At 39.9% G+C, this 23,399-nt stretch overlaps 1 protein-coding gene across 2 annotated transcripts in view; it reads left to right on the forward strand.

The window, feature by feature from the left end:
- NR3C2 (nuclear receptor subfamily 3 group C member 2) overlaps positions 1–23,399 on the forward strand; it is a 376,709-nt gene that overhangs the window by 16,965 nt on the left and 336,345 nt on the right. The gene's annotated exons all lie outside the window — the stretch shown is intronic.

The raw sequence follows: 23,399 nt of genomic DNA on the forward strand, positions 1-23,399 counted from the left end.
CCATCTCTCGGTGGAAGCTTGCCCGTTGGTATCATGTTAAACAGGTTTAAATGGAGCTTCCAGGTCAAGATGAACTAGGAAGAAAGGCTGGTCTATCTACTTCTGAGAATCAGCCTATGAAAATGTAATACAGGTTCATAGGAGTCTGCTCGCCGCCATCAGAGGGCTGGTGCAGGACTGGGGAGCATTCAGTTCAGTTGTGCATGGGGTTGCCAGGAGCCTGTAACTGACGCGAAGACAGCTCACAATAATAACTTCCAGAATGTAAGCTTCGTGAACAGTGCCAGACAGATACATTGCCGATGTGTACTAAGTATTGAAAGAATGAACAAACTGGCTAAAGAAGACTTGGGTGGGAGTAGTCACTGATTAGAAGTGACTAGAAAAGTAGTGGCTATTGTGTAAGCTCATGAAGCTGTTGTTATATGGAAGTGGCATTTCTACTGAGTTTAGTGAAAAATTTTTAAAAAGTAGTGACTTATACCAGCGTGTATTTAAGATTTTCACAAAATAGTTCATGGACAAATGCTGTACCTTTTCTCATCCCAGCATGATACAGTAGTTTGATCATGATGTGTATTTTACACTGATTGGTGACTTATATTTTTAGTCTTCATTTTCAGATTATTTGTTTACTTTTAATTCAAAATAGAGCAAATGCAATTGCTTTTGATATCCAGTTATCAATTTTGCCACCTACTAGCTATGGGACCATCACTCAGAGATACAGAGCCATTTTATCACCTGCCCAAATGTCCTTGGCTTCCCTTCCATAGCCAGCTCCTCCCCTCACTCCCAACCCATAGTGCCCCACTTAGGCTTTCCATTCCCTGTAGTGTTTTATACATTGTCACAGAAATAGAATCAGACCTTATGCATTTTTTTTGATATTCTGACTTCTTTAAGCATATTACAGTTGTGATTCAGTACGTCGTTTCACCTATCAATACTTCATCTCTCTTTATTGCTGAGTAATATTCTCTGGTATGGCTGTACTGCAGTTTGTTTATTCTCGTGATGATGGACACTTGGGTTATTTCCAGTTTGGGCCCTATTACAAATAAAACCGCTATAAATAAATACAGATTCCTGTATGGCCATATGCCTTATTTTTTCCACAGTAAATTTTCAAGGATGGACTGACTCAATGATATGGTATTTAATTTTTAAGAATTATCATTACGTTTCCCAAAAGTGATTGTACATTCTCACCAGCATTGTGTGAAAATGTCCCTCTTCAGTCTTTGGCAGAACTGGATTTGGTCAGTCTTTAATTTTAGACATCCATGTAGGGATACATCATTTTAGTATAACTTGGCCTTTCCCCAGTGCTGAGTGGTACTGACCATCGAATCTCTGCTCACTTGCCATCCATACGTCTTCTTTAAGTGTCTTAAATTTGGACCCTTTTTTCTTGGGCTTTTTGTTTTCTTATTGTTGAATTGTATTTTACTGTAAACATCTTTGATACAAGACCTCTCACTAAGAGAAAAGTAATTATTTTATATTCTATATTGACAGAAAGGAAAGTCTCTGGCAATTTTGAGGTTATTCAGGTGGGTACCTGGCATGCAGCAACAAACCAAAAGAGTATGACATGAATTGCCTCTCACTATATTCCTATCTAATGGCGGGAGATGACTCATACCAGTATCTAGATTTTTCTTCCTCACTGATAGTGTATATAGGTTGTATGCCATATACACTCATGTAGAAGCTGAGTTTTTCAGCACAATTTAATGCAGTTTTTGTTGTAAAATTAAGTGCCTTGGCTGATAGTCAGGTCAGCTTATACTCAAGTATATATGGTAATCAGATGAGGACTGTTACCAAAATTTAGGAAAGTAAAAGTTATATGTGGACCAACTTATCAAAGAAATCTTCAAAAAGGAATGAGATCCTCACTTGACATGTGAGAATTGGAGGTGATTGGTGAAGTGTGGAATGGATTGCATGAGGTATGGGGTGTAAACAGAGGGCAAACTGACTGTTCGGAGGGGTTGAATTGTAGTTGGGAAAAACTATACCCTAGAACTTTGTGAGTGCTAAAATGAGGGTTGGCACTTTTAATACACGTTTTAACCAAGGAAGGACAGGGTGGAGAGATTAGTCTGGTAAGGAAAACAGGAAGAGTGACTGAGACATATCCCCAAAAGCCGTTGAGAAGATGGTCATTCTCATACATGTGCTCCAGGCTGTAAAAGATTAAGAAAATAAATTCTGTTTTTTTAAAGTGGAAGAAACGGATGGCAGGGGATATATAGTAAGGCTACTTTGAAGGAAGACATTCTTGAATGCCAGAATATTTCCCCCTAAAAGTGTTCTTTCTTTAGTACCACTTCCCCACATATGTTAGCAGGGCCACAAAAAGCAGATTGCTAAGGAGAATAGGAAAGAAAATTCCAGAGATTTATGGGAATACAAAAAACATTTAAGTACAAATATGACTCTGTTTACAAGAGGGAAGGAGCTAAATAGTTTTGTTATTTGATAATTTTGGTACTAAAATAGAATACTTTGTATTAGACTACAGTAAAAAAAAAAAAAACCTCCGGGGAAATGGAAACAGGAAGAGCCAACTTCTGGTTTGGTGAGGTTGGGAAGCAAACTGGTGAAAGATCATGAACGTGAGTGCGCAATAGTGACTGTGGACTTCGGCTACGCCTGTCAAGGTAGGTGGAAGCAAAACTGCAGTGTCTTTGGAAGCCCATGACTCCTCAAGTAACCAGCATTTGCACCCACAGGCCGAAAAAATCAGAGCACTCTTTCCAAAAGTGGAAATGTGCTTATTTTCCATCATGTGGTAGAGTTTGTATTTATTTAAAAAATAGTTTTCTGGTAGATTAGAGAAGAGACTTTTGGGTGCAAAATGTGAGAGTGTAGGAATGGAATGGGGGGATGATATTCTTTGATTTATTCTAATGTAGAGGCTCACTTTAAAAAAATAGAATTTATTTTCTTAATCTTTTATGTTTAGAAACTTGGAGCTGTGAATGAAGAATTTATGGTCATTTCATACGAAATCTCCTCCACTTTTTTGGTCATGTATAAGCCCAAGGGACGTAAGTGTCTGTGTGAAGTACCCTAACGAGCTAGAAAGGATCTGACTCTTCTCTAGGTGGTGGAAAAAAATGACGATTTTGTTGGCATTAGCCGTGTAGTTTGGACTTGGTTGCTGTGATTCAGTTGAAAATAGCACTCTACTCCTGAAAGACACTTGTGGTTGTTGTTGTTTTTAGTAATAGAAGAAATTGACAACTGCCAGGGAGTTGGGAAAGAGGGGAAGAAGAGTTAAAAGCACAGCAACCTGTCATTGTAAATATCTAAAACCAATAGCGCTTACATTCACAGGTTTCTGAAGCACTTAGCTCCACAAGTGGTAGTCAGATGTCCATCAGCAGGCAGCCCCTGTTAGCATAGAATCTATTTCGTGTTTGGCTGTTGAGAATACAGCCAGCAGAACGACACCACTGCCACTGTTTCAATGTGTACAATTCAGGGACACAGGTCGCATTCCTCTAGTTGTATAACAGTTCTCTCCTTCCTCTGTTGAACAATGCAAACGCGTGGCCTATCAGGTTCCTACGTGATATTTAGCGTGGCTGTTGTCAGTTTGATCCCATATAGACAGCTATTTCAACAGCATGCGCCTCTCCACAGACGTACTTTATTAGTTAGGCTGACCTATTTGATTTTGAGAAGACTTGAAGGGAGCATTTTGGTTGAAAGGTGATCTATGATTTCAGGACAGTAGTTTTAGGGGTTCATCTACCCTCTGTGGCTCCAGAAAGCCTCGAGTCTATGAGAATTTGAAATTCTGTTGTGCATTTCACCCTTTTGTTCACGCACTCTTCTTTAGAATACTTGATCACAGCGTTTGCTGCTGATAGCCTGGCACCATCCATTCACAGCAACTCTATTTTTGAACCTAACCTCATCTAAAAGAAAAATATTTCCATGAGAGGGTAAAATTGCTCGGTCTCTGCATTTTCTGGAGCAGAGATGCATTTCAAATTCATGTATACGAAGTAAATAAAAATCAACTCTGACCGTAATTTAACCTTTATGATTTCAGAACACTGGTGAAATTTGATTTGGTTTTTAAAAATTCAGTTCTTACAAAATTCTACTGAAGCAAGACTAACCAGATCTAGTACTCTGCAGGATTTAAGGAAAGTAGACCTAAAACAAGTTAAAGGGAACAAAATCAGTGTTTTCTTTAATGGAGAATAGAATTAAATTTCTGTGACCTTCTGAAAAACAGTATATAATCTGTTCTAGAGGGAAAAATATAATAAAATAAATCAAAACTGATATTGAGTGTGCTACCTCTGAATTACCTGAAGGTTTGAATGAATAAAGAATAATGAAATTTTTCTGAGCATATTATACTTAGGCAATATGTTGTGATGTGTTTGACATTTCAGTTGCTTGACTACAAAAGAAAGAGCCTTGCCTTGATGGAACACATAAAAGGTGACAAGGTCTACTGACATCCCAGGGTGTATGTCCCTGTATGTAGAAACTAAGGAGGGACCGTGCCACATTTACCTTTGACTTTTCTGTACTACCAATAAGTAGTACAGGGTCAAGAGAAAAGACTGTCCTCACAAACACCAAATCTACACGTACCCAGCATTCCATTACAAAGTAGATCGTCAGAGGTGCTCATGTAGAAACCAAAGCACAACTTCTGAGTCTGTTCCGATTCCTGGGGATCCTCTATAGGGTTTCCTAGACTGTACATCTATGCCAGATCAGACAAACTCATCTTTCTTTCTTAGAGTAGATAATGGGTTTTGAACCACCACCCTTGAGGTAAGGAGCCCAACCATTAGCCCACAGCAGCACCAGGGCTCTTGGTGTCTCCAAGATAATGCCAACTCAAATCCTTGGACTTTTCCAAGGTCTGTCTATATGGGATCCAACTGCCAAGAGCATCTCTAAAGATCAGTGGGCAGAAAATTTAGTAATAACTATAATAATGTTATAAACATTTAGCCCCATCCTCTGACATCAAGGGGAAAATTGATATCAGATGAATCATTATTTTTACCCTATTAGTCAATGTGGACTCCCCAAAGGTTGTCATTTTTCACAGAGAAGAATCTAGGAAGTGTCTGCAAAGTAATCTTGTTGATCAGGAGCCTCTGCTATGCTTGGTACAAAGGGTTTGTTCTCAGTGTGGAAGGACACCTCCCACCTTTCAAAGTGACTGTATTTCTTGCTCCAGAACAGGATATATGTGCTCTTATTCATACAAAGGAGCGTCAAAAAAGTTGGCGAAAAAATTCTGTTACCTTTGAATTTCATTTTTTCATGAACTTTTTTATACCCCTTTATATATAATTGTTTTTTGATATGGTTTATAATGTGGATTCAAGTAGACAGGCCGGGGCTTTAAATAGTTGAAAGGACAAAAATCAATAAGCTTAGAGACATTGATAGACGTAGCATTGTATAAATACCAGCAATAAATCCCTTAACTGTCATTGAGCCAGTTCAGACTTATGATAACCGTAGAGGACAGAAAAGAAGTGTCCCTTTGGGTTCTGAGAATGTCATTCTTTACGGGCGTAGAAAGCCTCCTCTATTTCCCACAGAGCGGCTGAAGATTTCAGGCTGCTAACCTGGCAGTTAGCAGCCTACCCCATAACCACTCTGCGGAAGATATACTCAGAAGTCGCTATAATTGTGGTTCTGCTGGAGAAATGTTCAAAGCAAACACATAGGAGGATACACGCGTGGCTGGGAAAGCTGGCGCTGGGCTCATACTTTTATGGACTTCTTGTGTGACACTGGGAGGGTTACACCTCTATAGGAATGATTTTCCATACCTGTGAAATGGTGACAGCACTAGTCCTAAGTTCTGTGGTTATTGGGAGATTTCTCCGAGCTCACTGGCTTAAAGTGCTGGCATTTAGTGAGTGCTCAGTAGAAAAAAAAAACAAATCAAAATCCCCGTCATCAATGTTGATTTTATTATTCATTTCATGAATATTCATTTATTCATTTCATTCTAGACATGAAATAGAATTGGCAAAAACAGGAGCTAAAGTAGATCAATGATTTCTCATGTGGATGTACGACCTGGGAGAATCCATTTCAGAGAGAATTAACAATGTCGTTTTAATAAATTCAACCACAAGACTAACATTATTTTAAAGAGAGGAAATCCTTCTCGTTCTTTGTACCCCCATGAGATTCTTAATTGAGTACTCTATTATTCTCTCTGAAATTTAAAAATAGAGACTATTCTGAAGATAGTTTAGACTAGCAATTCTCAACTCTTTTTTTCTGAGTAATACAAATGAAGATTAATATTCAGATGTGTCACCTAATTGGTGGCACATTTGATTTTAAAGCAGTGTGGGTAACACCAATCGTTCCATGAGCTTTCTGTTTTTGTGGTATTCATAAAAATCAATACTCGACATAGAAATTTCACTCCATCAGGATTACTGATTGTGTTAGTCAGGGGAGTCTAGAGAAAGAAATGTATACACACTCATAGATGTATAAGAGGGAGCTTTATATTGAAGAGAAATTGCATATTGAGAAAACATCTCAGCCCAGTCCATTACAAGTCTGTAAGTCTGATATTAGCCCATATGTCCACACCAATCTATAAATTCCTCATGAAACACATGCTGTGACACTGAGTGCAGGAAGATCACAAGCCAGTGGGTGGAAAGTCTTGTGGATCCAGTGGCAGTGTAAGCATCTCAGCTCTGGCAGGGGTCTCCACATGGCTCTTTCAGCTCCCAGGCTCTAGCGTAGCTCCATGTGTCTTGCCAACAAGCATGCCTCGCAGGGTGTGAGCCTGTGTCCGACCGCCAGTGAGCTATTTATCTCCTTAGCGCCTCCAAATGAGATCATCAAGCTGTGACCTGATTGCTGCCTAAACTCCACCCCTTCACTCTTGGGTCTCAAATTGACAACAGATTGTGTAACTACCCCACTGTTTATAGCTTAGGCAAATAGACGACAGGGTGAATTAACATGATGGTTTTGACCTATCCTTCCCTGGTCAAAGACATCAGAGTGCAAACTAGTGAGTGCCTTTATTATCGGGAGAATCTTGAACCTTGCCTGTGTTTCTATTTTAAAAGTCATTCACGAACATCCATTTCATTTTTAGTAACAAATTGCATGACAGAAAGCACACAACTGATTGTGCTCTTCGGTAATCCACTCATTACAGGAACCTCTGGTTTGAAAAGTCAGTGCAAATGCCAACAACCCTGAAATCTCTGCACAATTAAAATCGCTCCGTACAATAATGCTATCTAAAGGTAAACGCTGTTACACAGATGGTGGCATGGTTTGAGGGGGCTTCAAAAAGTCATCTCACCCACAGCTGTTAGAAAACCCTGGTAGGGATTCAGATCAGCTAAGAAAAATGTACCATTATTAGTTATAATCTAAGAACTGTGATGATTATTTTAAAACATTGAGCTAGAATCATTGTGAGGAAAGTCTTTGAGAATTTTACTCTGTGGTTTTGAAAGTAAGACTAACTTTTATGCTTGAGATACTTTTAATCAGAATCAAAATGTCTTAGATGTGTAACTTTTTCTCAAATTGAGTAATTCTGTTGTCGTAAATCAGCATATGTTGCCATCCAGTCTAAAAACTGCACGAGCATAAATACATATTATGTAAAGCCATCTATAGTATCAAGTCTTTATAGTTTCACTATGCTTAAGATTAAATGCCAACACCATGCAGCAATTTCCAGATGGTTTCAAGAGAAACCTCAGTTGAAGAAACATTTAGTGGAATGCGTATCTGACACCAGGACAGATACTATATTAAACTAGAGCAGGAGAGAGAGAGAGAGAGAGAGAGAGAGAGAGAGAGAGAGAGAGAGAGAGAGATTTTCATTATATGAGAAATGGAATGTCTATATCCCAGTCAAAATTAACACATGGGTGCTGGTGATTAGGCTAGTATATGTCTGTGTTGAGTAGCCCACAAAGACTGTCAGTAGAGGAAAGGGAATACAAGCAAAGGGCCCGACCAGACCAGCTCATAGGAAAGTGAATACAGATGGCGTGCTTGAGCTTCTAAACCCAATAGTCATGCTCTTACAATGGGAAGAAGTGGAAAAATAATATTACTGCATATTACTTTTTTTCAGGTTCTACATAAAGAAATTTATTGAAGTACAAATAAAATTTTATTACATAAGACAAAAGTATTTAAAATAAAAATCTTCATAGAAAGATTCAATAGCTTTTGTTTTGAATATTTTAATCATTTTATTGGGGGGTCGTACAACTCTTATCACAATCCATTCATACATCCATTGTGTCAAGCACATTTGTACATTTGTTGCCATCATCATTTTCCAAACATTTTCTTTCTATTTGAGCCCTTGGTATCAGCTCCTCATTTTTCCTTTCCCTCCCCACTCCTGCCTCCCCCATGAACCCTTGGTAATTTATAAATTATTATTTTGTCATATCTTGCCCTGTCCGACGTCTCCCTTCACCTACTTTTCTGTTGTCCGTCCCCCAGGGAGGAGGTTATATGTAGATCCTTGTAATCTGTTCCCCCTTTCTCCCTCACCTTCCATAAAATCATAGCATTGTGAATGAGGGGGAGTGCAGAGTAGGGACCAGGGCCCATCTGTAGGCAATTGGACATCCCCTTGCAGAAAGGCCACGGGGAGGAGACGAGCCAGTCAGGGTGCAGTGTAGCAACGATGAAACATACAACTTTCCTCTAGTTCTTTAATGCTTCCTCCTCCCCACTATCATGATCCCAATTATACCTTTCAAATCAGGCTGGACCGGAGCTTGTACACTGGTACAAATAGGAACTGGAAACACAGGGAATCCAGGACAGATGAACTCGGGACCAGTGGTAAGAGTGGCCATACTATTTTTACCCGTCAGGTTTTCAGGGAGACGAGGAATTAGGTAGGGTGCACTGAGACCATCGCCCTAAGATCCAACTGTGTGTGTGTGGCTATCAATAAGTCTCTAAAGGAGTATACATAATTTGGCAGCCTGAGCCATGAAAAATAGTGAGGGTCATGGAGTGATTCCAGAGCATGGATGCTCCAGTCAGATGCCCTGATGGAACCTTAGCCTTACCCTTTATTAGCTATGTGACTTTGAGCCACTTACTTAAATTCTCCGTGCCTTGTTTTAGCCGCAGGATTCTCGAGTTTGTGATAGAATTTAGCTTGCAGAGTTATTGTGATGGATCATTGGGTTAGCACACGGAACGATCTTCTATGCACACAGCAGCCCCCGAATCAGCTCGCTTGCCTTTTGGTGACTGCTATTAATCCTCACTGCCTCGACGTCCCTCAAAAGGCCAAGTCTCTAGAACTGTATCACCAAGAAATTATTGTGCAAGTGGGTGAAGTTTCATGTATGCTCGTGTTCATTTTAACATAATTCCTAAAATTTAAATGACTTTTTCCCTAATGAATTGGGGATTAGCCAAATTATGTTGAATTTATTTTATTATTGCATAATATGTGCAGCCATTTAGATGGAGAGAGTTTAATAACATGGAACATCATTTGGAATCTAATATTTTTCATTTAACTTGATAGGGAAATGTATATAAAAGTTGTGTGTGCACGTTTATGGGTGTAATAAAAGTGTATGTCTATTTTATTCTCAGTGGGAAGGAATACCTAAGAGATACCAGTGGTTGTCTCTGATGTGATAGGATTACTGGCTAGTTAATTTTTCTTTCTGGTACTTCGTAATATATTTCTTTCTTTTAGTACCATAATTTATTTTCTATTATTTTAGTGCTAAAAATGTACATAGCACTTGCCAATTCAATGATTTTTTCCACGTACAATTCAGAGGCGTTGATTACATTTATCCAGTTACATGAAATTAACACAATTATTTTCTGAATTATTTCACCACCGTTTAACAGAAGAAAGATGAGGCTTTCTGCTTCCATAAAGATGTGCAGTCTCCAAAATCCGCAGGGGCAGTTCTACTCTGTCTATCGGGCAGTGTGTCAGCCATTGGTGTTTTTGAGTACTAACAGAAACTTAGTGACCCCCACCCCCACCCTCCTAAGCAATACCTCTCCCTTGCAGCCCCCTCCCCATAACCACTTGGGAGTTTTATTGCTGTTGCCATATACCCCTACTCACCTGCTTATATAAGTGACACTGGATCGTATTAGTACTGTGGGGACTTATTTTGTTCAGCAGGTTTTCAAGTTCATCCATGTTGTGTTACCACATTTTCTACAGAGAGGCATGGTATTATTTCGGTGGGGTTGGGGGTGGTGGGAAGAAAAGCAGCAACCAAAAGGATTACTAAAAGAGTACCAGATGTGATTTCATTGGCCAGTACAGTGAATCTCTCCAAGAGAAGAGTGGGGTGATCTTTGCCTCCAGGTGGCACCCCCATTTTCACAGGGAGGTAAAGAACTCTGCAGGGATGTACAGTCTGTGCAGTTGCTGTCTTGGCTGATGGCTCTGTTTGTTGGGGAGATCTGGGTGGGTGTGGGAGGAAGGTAGGTCCGCAGACCCTGCCCCAAATGCCTGTCTGAATTCGGCTCTTGCTCTTACACTTGGGGTTTTGCCAGTTTCTAGATTCTTTAAGGCTACAGGGCCATTTGTTTTAAGATCTAATAAAACGACTTGAGGGTAAATTAAATTGTTATGTTTATAATTACTTGAATAAACAAGCCTGGTGAAGAAAGCAGGTTTTTCATAGGACAGTTTATTTCCTAAGCTAATTCAGTAGCGTGGGAGCCCTTAGTGCAGAGGAGAATATTGCACACAAAACCCCGTTCTTCTCGCATTATGCCCTCTGCCTGAAGGATTTGTCCTCCTTCTCTGGGGGATCTCCGTTTTCTCAGGTCTGAAATGTGACTACTTCAATTCCCCTGATCCTGTCAACAGGGGCTTTTCCGGCGCTTAGATTAGATTGCTGATTCTTTGATTTTCCCTTTTACTCCCCCTTTCTTCCTCTTTTTCTTTTTTCGATAAGTCATGCTATCTCATATAATGATCATGTGGCAGAATGACATGAAGAAAAACTGAGTGCGGATAAGGAGGAAGAGTTCTAATTACTAATCAGCGATATGTGAATCATTGGGAATTTGGTGAGCTGAACTTTTGTTTTTTTTAATTTTGTAGGCTCATCAGGTACAAAATATTTTAAATTTGACTTTTATGGCTGTCATGTGATGCTGTGTGAAGAACTCCCAGTGTGGTTGATAACTATCATAATTTGAATTTGAGCTACTGACTCAGTATTATACGCAGTGAGGCTCTGATACCCATCGGAACCATAATTTACTTGTATTTACATGATAATTTACAGATAATTTAATTACTTAGTAGCATTGCTTAATAGTAAAAATCAAAATGTTCATAGGGCAGATTACAGGAAATAATTTATATGTACTGGTGGTGCTGTCTGGTAAACTTTGCACCAATAACTGCAAGATTGGTTCAAACCCATCAGCCACTCTGCCGTAGAAAAGGTGAGGCTACCTGCCCTGGTAAAAGATCTACAGCCTCAGAAAGCCTGTAGAGCAATGCTGTGAATCAGAACGGACTTGATGGCATCGGACTGAATATGGGTTGCCTTTAAAGACTTCTCATGTTTAATGGAAACATACCCACATGTGGCAGATTCTCGTCAAAAGAAAGGAATGCACGTGTGACTTGTTGGCAATAACGTCCCAGTGCTTTTTTGCAGGTGGCAGAATTATTTAAAAGAGAGGACACTTCTCTCCTAAGACACCCTGGTGGCACCTGGTTAAACACTGGGCTACTAGCCATCAGTTGGAACCCACCCAGTGGGTACCTAGGAGAGCTCATACATTGTTGTTGTTGTTGTTGATTCTGACTACCACAAACTATCCAGCAGAGTAGAATTAGAGAGAGGAACCCTATCATAGTAAACCGTAGGTCATCTTTACACCAGTGGACTGCCATGTTTTTCTCCCATGAAGCTCTGGTGGGTTCAAACCACTGACCCTTCCCTTAGAGCTGAGCACTTAAACACTGTGCCACCAAGGCGTCTTCCCATAAAGATCACAGCCTAGAAAACCCCATGGGGCCAGTGCTACTCTCTCAGGTATGGTCACTGTCAATGAGAACCAACTCGATAGCGTGCACCAACTTCCATGAAGAAGAGTCAGTGGAACTGAACACAGCCAGATCGTCTAGCCATAGTTCTGTCTCTGCGTTTTCTTGTTAATTCAAATACTGAAGACTCAGCATCATAATAAATATTCAAATATGCATTCCCAACCAGAGTTAACCAATGTTAATTTATCCGTGGTTTCTAATCTTTCGTTAAATGAGAATTAAAACATTACAGATGAAGTTAAAGTCCATTCATATCATTTATTTACTCCGTTACCTGCCTTGGTGTCTTTGCAAATGCAGTCTTCTTCAACAATTTCATGTGTTTTCTCTGCCCATATTTTTATTTTACATAATATACATATATGCATGTATTTAGCAATTTTACAAAAATGGAGTCTTAATTCTTGTAAAACATCCAGCAATTCTTGAGCTCTCTGCATGATGATAAGCTCAGCTCTAGTTCATCCCATTTTCAAAGTGTTATAGTATTCTATCCTTTATCTGGAGGGAGAAGAGGGAAGGAGCGCTCGAGTGGTGCCAACCATTTATATACTTGGCTGCTAACCAAAAGCTTTGAGGTTTGGGACCACTTACGAGATACGTGGGAAGAAAGGCCTGGAGATGTACTTCTAAAAACGTAGCCATCAAAGATTGTATGGAGCACAGCTCTACTCTGATATCCGACAGGTCCTTGGCCCTACTGGATGGGAACAAGTAATTATAACCCTTTCTCTAGCAGCTGCTATTGGCTGCTGTGTAGTTGGCCCTTGATGCACGCCATCTCCACGCCAAAAGACTGAAGTGCGGCATGGCCCTGCCCTCCCGTGATGGGTGGTGAGTTGGAAGTGCAGTTCTTAGGATTTCATTGGCAGATTTTTTAGATGTAGACCTCTAAGCCTTTCTCATTAGTCTGTATCAGCCTAGAACAACAAAAAAAACTCAGTGCCATTTAATCAGTGCTGACTTAGAGAGCCCTGTCGGTTTCCTAGACTGTAACTGTTTACAAACGGAGAAAGCCTCGTCTTTCTCCCACAGAGCCACAGGTGTTTTGAACGGCCGACTATGTGAATCACAGCCCGACTTGTAACCACGACACCCCCAGGGCTCCTATATCAGTCCAGAAGTCCTGCTGAAACACGTTCAGTATGATAGGAATGCACAGCCTCTAACTGCCAGGTGTTGGCTATCCATGAGGTGCAGGTTAAATTGGTTTTGTTTTATTGCTAATAGAAATAGTGCTTCAAATAACAGTTTTGTCAATGTCTCCTTGTGAACATGTGTTATTTCTCTAGAATTGCAAGTAAAAGCTATGGATAATGGAGAATACATATCTTGAATTTTACACATTGTGTGGTAATGCCCACTGATAAATGTGTATTGGCTTACATTCCCAACAACAGTTTGTGTTGTGTGTATGAAATAATATAACATTCATATACATAATACGAATATATAATTATTAGTGAAGTTGTACATCGTTTCATAGGTTCATCAGACTGGGTCTTCTCTTTTCTAAATTGCTATTCACGTTCTTTTTACGCATATTTCTTTTGGATTGTTTATCTTCTGTTTGTTGTATTATGTAATTCATTAATGTGCATAGTAAAGCTTTGGTTCTGTGATTTGAAAAATATGCTCTGCTAGTCGGTGGCCCGTCTTTTAACCTTATTTTAGACGGGTTTTTGGTATTCAAATGCTTTACACTCTGATGCAGTCAACCTTTCAGTGTCTCTCCTAAAGGTTTATGCTATTATACCTAGTCCAAGCAACCCTCCTCTAATTTGAGGTTTTAAAGAATTTTTTTCCCCCAATAAGATCTTGCAATAGTGTATCTTTAGGTCTCAGAACTTTGTAGAATATCACTCAATCACCTATTGAGAGAGTCACTTCGAACTCAAGAGACCCTAAGGACAGGGCAGAACAGCCCTGTGGGTCTCCAAAGCTGTAAATCTGTACAGAGTGGACAGCTTCATCTTCCCCCGCGGGGCGGCTGGTAGGCTCAAACTGCTGAGTTGGCAATTAGCAGCCTGCGTGTGACTGGCTATCAGACCAGGGCTACTTTACATGTAATATTTGATAAAATAATGTACTCAGAAATATAGTTTAGTATCCATATCTGCTTGCCTCCATCTTCTGAAATAATCTTCATAGCAATAGAGATATTTTTACTATGAAATTTTGAGGTCTAAGAACAGAAAACTCTTACACTCGGTGGCTTACTAGTCACTCTGTGACTGCTATGCAGCTGTGTAGAAGCTTTCAATAAACACGAGATAAAAATACAGAAGTCGAGCTTGTCTTTATTGTTTTGTGCTTAGAAGTTCAACATTTTGTGGAAAAAAATGCTGGCGTGGGAAGATGACAGAGGAAGCTTTAGATGTGATCACAATTCCATTTACTTAACTTAGATGATTTTCTTCAACTCCTTTGGAAATAAATATCAAACCACACAGAACAGAGAAGCTCAAGGGATACATGTCTGGGCTCTGGGCTCACAATGTGACTTGTCACCTGAAGTGGGATAGGGACTGTCAGTCATCCTTCTGCAGATTCTCTAAAAGAGGCAGGAGTGTGGCTTAGGCTGGGGTTGTGATGGGGGGCTTAGCCACAGATTAAACAATAAAGATTACATAGTTTATTTCTTTTTACCTTCAGTAAGTAAGAGAGTGTTTTCAGCGTGAAAGGTGCTGGCGTTGAGGATTGAGGATGCAGTGGTGTTTCCATTGTTAGACTTGCAGACGAACCTGTTCCGTGTTCCTGAGAAAGGACGACACATCACCACATCATCAGTGTCCTTCGCTACTCCTCGCCCTTCTGCCGCTTCTTAAATCGAAGTCACTGAGAGTGCCTTCATTTCAGCACTGAGGGGAGATATTTTGAATCCCAAACTGTGAACACTTAGCCAAGTCACCGGTTCGAGATCCAGCGTGATCTTTTTTTTTTTTTACTTCACTTATGTATTCTAAAACAATTTCAGTCTCTGAAACTTAATTCATTTGAAACGACGCGTTTAGGTCAGTCCTAGAAAAGAAGGGATTCATTGCAAGGGACTGGCTGTTTTCTTAGCTGTGTGACATGCTCCCCGCCTCTCCCTCACAGACCATCGGACTCCGCCCCCCCCCCCAAGAGAATGGAATTATAAGGGATTTTCAGTGACTTTTTTTTTTTAAGAAGTAGCCACTAGGCCTTTTATGCATCTTGTAGCCTAGAATCCCAATCTTTCCCATTAGTAGCTCCTGTGTACTAACTGTTTGCCCCCTAGGGACTCTCCTCCCCACAGAGAAGGAAGAAAAGAGCCCATTAATGTAAATTCCGGGCAGAGTCTAATCCCATGTCTGGCCCTTGACTAACTCGGGTCTTGTTCCAGTTTTACTGGCAGCCTAACCAGCCCTGCCTAGCGTGTTCCTGCTGCCAGTCGCAGTGATGTGTATTCCATGCAGCAGTCTGAATGGGAACGCTAGTATACACACATGGTAGCCCTGCTTTGCTGATGCAGAAACGGATGCTTTTGAGAAGCTGATTAGCTGCCAAAAATTTTAAAAATATATATATTTTTAAGCGATTTTAGCCTTGAGGATGTGCTACTAATTGTTTGGCCCTCACTCAAAACCGTTTTGGAATCTAGAACTAAATCGTTCCCTTGGTTCTTCGTTTGGGCCATTGCAAAGAGGAGCGGCTTCCTCGTTTTTTCCTCCCCTCAAGTATTGTCCTCCCTGAGTACCACGACCTCAGTTGCTTTAGGGAACGAAGAAATCCAGACAGACGCCTAGTCTACAAATCCCCACTGCATGGAGGCCTTCCCCAGCTCCTCTCCGCAGACTAGATTTTCAAATGAACTCCCAGAGTAGAAAACAACAACAGCAACAACAACCAAACAACTTAATGCCGTCAAGTTGATTCTGATGCACAATAATCTTACAGGACAGGGAAGAACTGCTCCCAGCGTTTTCCCAAGACCACACATTTTTATAAGAGTATAAGTCTCGTCTTTATCCTCTGGAGCAGCTGGGGGTTCCAACTGCTAACCTTGCTGCTAGTAGTCCAAGTCATAATGCACTACACCCCCAGGTCTTCTTAATGCCACCAGGCTTGGTAACCACAGAGAGTGAGGGAAACAACCTCTCTCAGTGATCTTGCTTCTCTGAGTTACAGTAGAACATGCCCAGCCATCTGAATAGGTCATGCTGACAAAGATCTTGTCTTCTCATTTTATTTCTGTATCTTGAACTTTTATTTAAGTTTCTGCAATTAAGCTACAATGTGGCATTTACAGTTCCCTGAATTAGAGCTTTATAAATCTGAAGCTCATAAACTATTGTTACAGCACAATTAAAGGGGAATGTGCTGTGAATGGAGAGTTTAGGAGATTATGGGGTTTTGTTTAGGGGGATGGGTGGTCTAGTTTCACGCAACCTTCCCTGTCAACTGCTTCGTTTTAAAAATGGATTTATGTTTAAAGCTTCATTAATTATTAGGTAATAGAAGCAGTGCTTCATTTATGACAAGGAATCACTTTCAACCCCACCAGCTACTCTGTGGGAAAAACGTGTGCTTTCCTCTACTGCAAAGGTTCACAGTCTCAGAACCCCACAAGGGCAGTTCTGCTCTGTTTTGCAGTGTCACCAGGAGATGGAAGTGAGTTGGTACCTAAGAATAGGGGTTCTGATTGATTGATTGAGAAGCAGGCAGCTTGTTTGTGCCCTGAGAGCATTCATTTTATGATAATGGAGCATTTACACCTGGTCAGTTTTATTAGCATAATAAAAACGTTTCTAAAACTTTCTATAGGATTACATTTGAAAAGTGAATAAGCATAGCTTGCTCTTTAGAGGGCTTTCTATTTTGTTAAAAACGAGGGGGCAGTGGTGTGGGTCATTTCATTACTTCTACTCACGCCACATGTGATACAGGGAGTCCCTTGAGGTTGTCCTACTCAGTTACATGGGGTCACTGTAAGATAGAACTGACCCAGTGGCACACGAGAATAATCTTTGTGGGAACAGATCGCTGCTTCAAGGGATCCACAAGGTGGATTCGAAATGCCAACCTTTAGTTAGTAGCTAAGCATTCAACCATTGTCTTACGAAAAAACAAAATAAAAAACAAAATCCAAACACCCCATTGCTATTTAGTTGACACCAATACATAGACTATAAGGTAGAGTTGAAGTGCTCTGTGGGCTTTTCAAGGCTACTTTGGTGGTGTAGTGGGTTATGCATTGATCTGCTCACCACAAGGTCAGGTGTTCAAACCCAGCAGTTGCAACCAAGGAGAAAAATGAGACTGCCTACTCCTATAAAAATTCAAAGCCTCAGAAAAAAACAAAGAGGAAGTTCTACTCAGTCCTGTAGGGTCCCCATGAGTCGAAATTGACTCAGTGGCCATGAGAACAATCTTTACAGGGTGGACTGACAAAAATATTTCTATGTTGGAGCAGTTAGTGGGTTCTAACTGCTGAAATTTCAGTTAGCAGCTGAGTGCTAAACTACTGCATCACCAGGGTACCCTAAAGATGAAGTTGTTCTCTAAAAATACTTATTTTGTATTGTGATTTGTATTTTATATTTTTATAGAAAATGTCATGTAGAGAGGTGATTTTGGCATTTGTATAGAAGTATCTTTTCTCTCAGCGCTCAAGAAGGTTATTTTATAAATAAAGCATGTAGACTTCGATGGCATCTCTCTCACATGTGATTATAGGGAGATTCCCAGATCTCCTATTATGTGGGGAGGGGAGCATTTTGAGATGCGAGATATAGAACAAAAATTTCCTAGAAGTCCTAAGAAAAGTCACTTATAAAATCACAATTTAGGACCAAAGGAAGTTAATCTTCCTTGGATATTTTTACAGGAAAATCTTAAAGGTAATTTTTTTAATGTCTACATTAGAAAAGACTAGCCAGATAACCAAATTTTCTATGAATTTAAAATATCAATGTGCATATGTTTCCACTTTAATACGTGTTTTTAACTTTCAACGTTTTATTTATATACATCATTTTTCAAATTATAAACAACAAAAAAATGAGTAAAATTTTAGGAACAATTAAAACAAGTTCTTTTTGTTGCCAAATACATATGCTGCCACATTTGCTGATTCAACATGAAGTAACTAATTCTTAGGAAAATTAAAATAACACTTAAAATATAATAACTATATTTGGAGAGAAGGTATACCAGGTATGATGAAATATGGAGACTTATCTGAGTATGTTTTGACTCAGACAGAATTGTGGAAAGTCACATGAGGCCTAAATCCAATGTACCATATGAGTGACTAAGGACTTGAGATGTACCATTGCCCCTCAAGATGGCGACACACGAGTGATGGAAGTTAGGTTCTGAAGAGTTGCTTGCTCAGTAGGATACAGGAAAAGGCTAAGAATTTCTATACAGGGAACAAAAGCAGGGAGGAATATAAATGGGTAATAGACACATGAAAAAGATCTCATTGAATATCAAAGAGATATAAGATGATAGACCATATTGCTTGAAAGCTCTATTGATGAACATTTCCAAATAGTTTGTTTTAGTGACAGAGCCATATATTCTTCCAATGAGAGAGTAAACTGCTCTCGCCTGACTGGAAAGCAGCTTGGCAGGATGTTAAACACTGTGTTTCTGTAGCCTCTGACCTAGTGTCTGCACTTCTAGGAAAAAATCCTAAGGGAAAATGAGAAAAGTAGACAAACATTGACAAAAGTGCCGGGATAGGAAGACCTTGGGTCCAACCAATAGAGAACTTGCTCAACAAAGTCTGGTACATTTGTATTAGTTTGGTACATTTTATTAGTAGCTATTTTGAAATGTTTTCTAATAACCTCAAAGAGATAGGAAAAATATGATTTCTTATAATACTGATGTGAAACAAGGGTGTGAAGTAATATATGAGTATGATCTCAAAACTTTTCTTCTATTCGTAGACATAAAGTACTGGTAGATCAATAAACTCATAAACAGAGTATCTCACAATGTTAATTTTGTTCTCTGATGGTGACAATATGGGTGATTTCAATTTTTTTTGAAATTTATACTTCATTTTCTGAAACTTCCAAAATTAGCCTATTTATTTAATTTTATTTTTAAAGCAATTTTATTGGCATACAGTTCAATTATGCTGCTCAATAGTTAAATCATCTTAAGAAGAGTTATACAGTCATCGCCACAATCAGTTTTACAGCCTAATGTTTGTATAAACAGATACATAGTTAAACCTGTTGATGTTTATGTGCAAAAATACTGAGCATCTAAGAGGGTACTTATCACTGACGTGTAAGCTTTTTATGGAAAATGATATATTTTAATGGATTATAAGTCACTGAGTTAGGTGCTGTGGGTTACAGAGACAATAATGATCTATCTCTCCCTGCTAGGAGTAGAAAACTTGATGGAAGAGTCCAGATAAAACTCTTGAAAACCCCACAAACAGGGTCACTGAGTTTTTAGACGCTCCCATAGACTACAGGCTGGGAATGTAATTTGTATTCTTCTGGGTTACCTTGTAGCCAACAGTGATAAATAGAGTTCATCGTTTGGATGATTCCCTCTAATCCTTATGTAGGGTGTTTTCACATGAAACCTGGCAGCACTGATGGGCAGAAGCTCTGGGGCTTGCTCTCAGTCAGAGGCACCACTGAGGCTTTGTTTGGCCCCTCTGTTGACATGAAACCTTCCCCCTATCCAATGTTTAGACTGAACCTTTAAAAACGTTGCCTTATAAGTATTGGGCCCCCACTATGTCACTTATGACAGCTAATAAAGAAATCTTTTCCCCCCCTCTTTAAACTACGAATACTAATTTGACAATATGCTGGATTGCCCCCTGCTGTAGCCTAGAAGCAGTAGCAGGTAGACTGGAGGGAGGATTATTGTAGATCCTTATTGTGTTTTATTCTGTAGTTTTAAATGTAGTCTGAGGATTTATCTAAAAAGTGTCTTATTTCCCACCCACCACCCTACACCCTCCCCCGGAAACAAAGCTTAACTGTAACTCAGGGCCTAGTTGTCAGATTATTAGAAATGAAAACTCTCTCACTACCATCCAGTTGATTCTGTCCAATAATAATCCTCTAGGACAGGGTGGCTGAGCACCCCTGGGGACTGTTGAGACTGTGACTCTTTACAGGAGTAAAAAGCCAGTCTTTCTCCAGAAGATAAGCTGGTGGTCTCAAACTGCTGGCTTTATGGTAATCAGCCCAACATGAAGTCCACTAATATAAATCATTAGAAGAAAGTACCATCTGTCATATCAGTATTGGAATTGAAGACTGAACATTCCATGAGTAGTAAATAGTGGTGGTGTAAGATGGCTACTCTAGTCCAGAACCAAGAGTGAGCTTTTCATATCTAATAGGACTAGCGTGATAAAAAGTTCTGCTAAGCATGTGAAAATGGGACGGTGATATGTAATCAGGATACATATTACTAATAAGGTGTACAGCTGATCTATTCAAGTGATTGACAATCAATAGGACTTCTACTAGTACATTGGTTAAAGTGCTCAGATGCTAACTGAAAGGTTTGCAGCTGAAACTCACCAGCCAAGCCACAGAGGAAAGATGTAGTGATCTGCTTCCAATAATATATAATATAATAATATAATATAATAATATATATAATATAAGATAATGGGTTGCTGGGGGGTGGGGTGAGAGAGGGAGGAAACAAAGGGAAGCTGATATCAGAGTTCAAGAAGAAAGAAAATGTTTGAAACTGATGGTGGCAGCAATTGTACAATTATGCGTATCTGATTGAATTGTAAATTTTTATAAATCTGTAAGAGCGCCCTATAAAATGATTTTTTAAAAAGATCCATACCTACTCTGTCCTGTGGCAGCACTGTGAGTTGGAATCTACTGGACAGTGATGGGTTTGGTTTGTTTTTTCAAAATAGCCATTGAGATTCATTATGTGCATATGTTTGCAAATCATATTCAAAAAGTATGAGAAAAGATAGTTGGCACACTTGGAAATGTAGTGTAATCCTGTCTATCAATGATAATTTATGCAGACTTTAACGCTGTTCTATTTGAAGAATAAGCTGTTTAATGAATGGATCAATAAACTTTAGCACAAGTAAGCCATTCAATCAAGAATACTTGTATACCTGGGATACATGATAAAATCATTTTAATAGGGGAACCTGTGAAAAGAGAATGAGGCCTAGTGGTGCCATGGTTAAGCTACTTGCCAACCAATCAGCAGTTCGAACTCATCAGTTGCTTCACAGAAGGAAACTGAGGCAATCTGCTTCTGTAACGAGCTCCGTTTGGGAAGCCCTCTGGGGTAGGTTCCACGCTCTGCTGTCTGACCTCTGGGTTTCAGTGGACTCCACGGCCCACAACAACAGATGTGTAAAGGGATGCATTCTTTATGATTCTGTAAGTCCTTTACAGCCAGAGACCTACCTTAAGACTTTCTTTTGTTAGGTAAATTATAATTTAGTGTTTAGTTTGCATGGAGCATTTTGGTTTGGTTTTTTAATTAGGCCACATTTCTCATACATTATAGCGTCATCTTCCTAACAGGCATTTTATGGCTTGCTCTACTCTGTATTGGCTGAAGTTGGAAGTGTACGATTTGAATCCTGGCTCTGGACAGGGGCTACCATTATGGCCTTGGAAATGCCAATTTTTGTAAGCATCAGTTTCTCTAATTTCAATAATTGCCTCATTCAATGGGAAATTGCGAGGATTAGATGAAATAATAATACAAAGAGGCCTCGGTACGTTGCTTGACATTCAGATAAATGTTAATTATGCAAGTATTACATTATAATGTTAAGACATGCACACAATTTTGATTACTGGGCATTAGATTTTATTAGGCTAAAGATTTAAGTTCGGTAATTAGCCAAATTAAATTTCTAGCTCCTTGAAATGATAAACTGTCAGACTTCAACCCTGTGCTGTGTACCTGTTTTCTGTTTTCCAGTTCATCGGTCAGACAATCAACAATAGAGGTTTTTCTTAACAACGATTTTATATAAAAGTGAACTGCTTCACCGTTCCTACGCTTAGAGTTTAGGATTTAAATAATCCAAGATGCAAAAATTTCGGATCCTGTAGTCTGGGTTCCTAGCTCCAGCTTTGATGCTTTCCCATCGCCCTTGGATTAAAGAGTCCAAACTTTTTCATCGTGGCCTACCGGACACTGACCAGAGTAGCTCCGTCTCATTTGTCACCTCTGTGAAAGTATAGCTCTAGCTGGGCTGTTCCCACGCCGCCCCCCTCCACGCCCACCTTTTGCAGCTGTGTGTATTCTCATCTGTGGGCTGTCTCTGTCTCAGGCAACTCTTTCCATACCACACCACCCAACCGCTATACTCTTTCGTCTCAATCAGGGCTCACCTTAAACCACTTCTCTGTCAAGGAAACTTTCCAAACCATGTGTCCCTAAGATCCTCTTTATACATTATCCCTGTTTTACATAGCTCTCAATCAAAATATAAACACCGTTAGTAATACTATTTTTCTGCCCTCCTTTCGACAGCACATGCCCCATGAGGTCAATGCTATCTGTCTATTGTTCCCTCTGCTCGGCTTACTGAGTTTGGCATTCAAAAGACGGGCAGCCTCTGCGTTGGCGAACAGTAGCAAGGCCCACTGCCAGAACTGCTTGGGGGACGCTCAGCTCCTTTGTGGGAAGGTAGGAAGCAGGGTTTCCCTTTGATGTGTCCTTAGAGACCTTGCAGTTATAAAATGTTTTATAATTCCAAAGGGCTCTCACATTTTTATCAGCACATAAGCATTCACATTTTGCTGGAAATAGGCCAATTTCTCTTACGAAACCAAGCACTAAAGTCATCGCCATCTCTGAAGGGACTGGACAGGACAGAAAAAACCTGCCTCTTTGGGGTTTCGAAGCCTGTCAGTCTCTGTGCAAGTGGACGGTCGCGTCTTTCTTCTGAGGAGGAGCTAGGCTTGACCACCCAACCTTTATGTTAGAAGCAGATTGCTTTAAGCGCGGTGCCACTAAGACTTCTTAATTCATCAGGAGGATGAGCATCCAGTTCATGCAGTTGTCCCTCCTCATATTTGATTGGAATAGGATTTTGTTAAACTTCCTGAGTTCCAAAAGTGAAATCCCTCCCCCAGAAGTAGTGAAACCTTTGTGAGGTTACACTATCTTTCAGGAAAATTAACACCAGACTGACCTCAGGAAAAAACAAATTCACTGCCATCAAGTCAAGGCCGACTAGTAGAAACCCTACAGGACAGGGTAGAATTACCCTTGTGACTCTAGAAAGCCCCTTCTTTCTCCTGTGGAACAGCTGATGGTTTCCAACCACTGATCTTACAAT

The sequence above is a fragment of the Tenrec ecaudatus genome, chromosome 3 (assembly GCF_050624435.1).
Source record: "Tenrec ecaudatus isolate mTenEca1 chromosome 3, mTenEca1.hap1, whole genome shotgun sequence".
In the NCBI taxonomy this organism is placed as follows: Eukaryota; Metazoa; Chordata; class Mammalia; order Afrosoricida; family Tenrecidae; genus Tenrec; species Tenrec ecaudatus.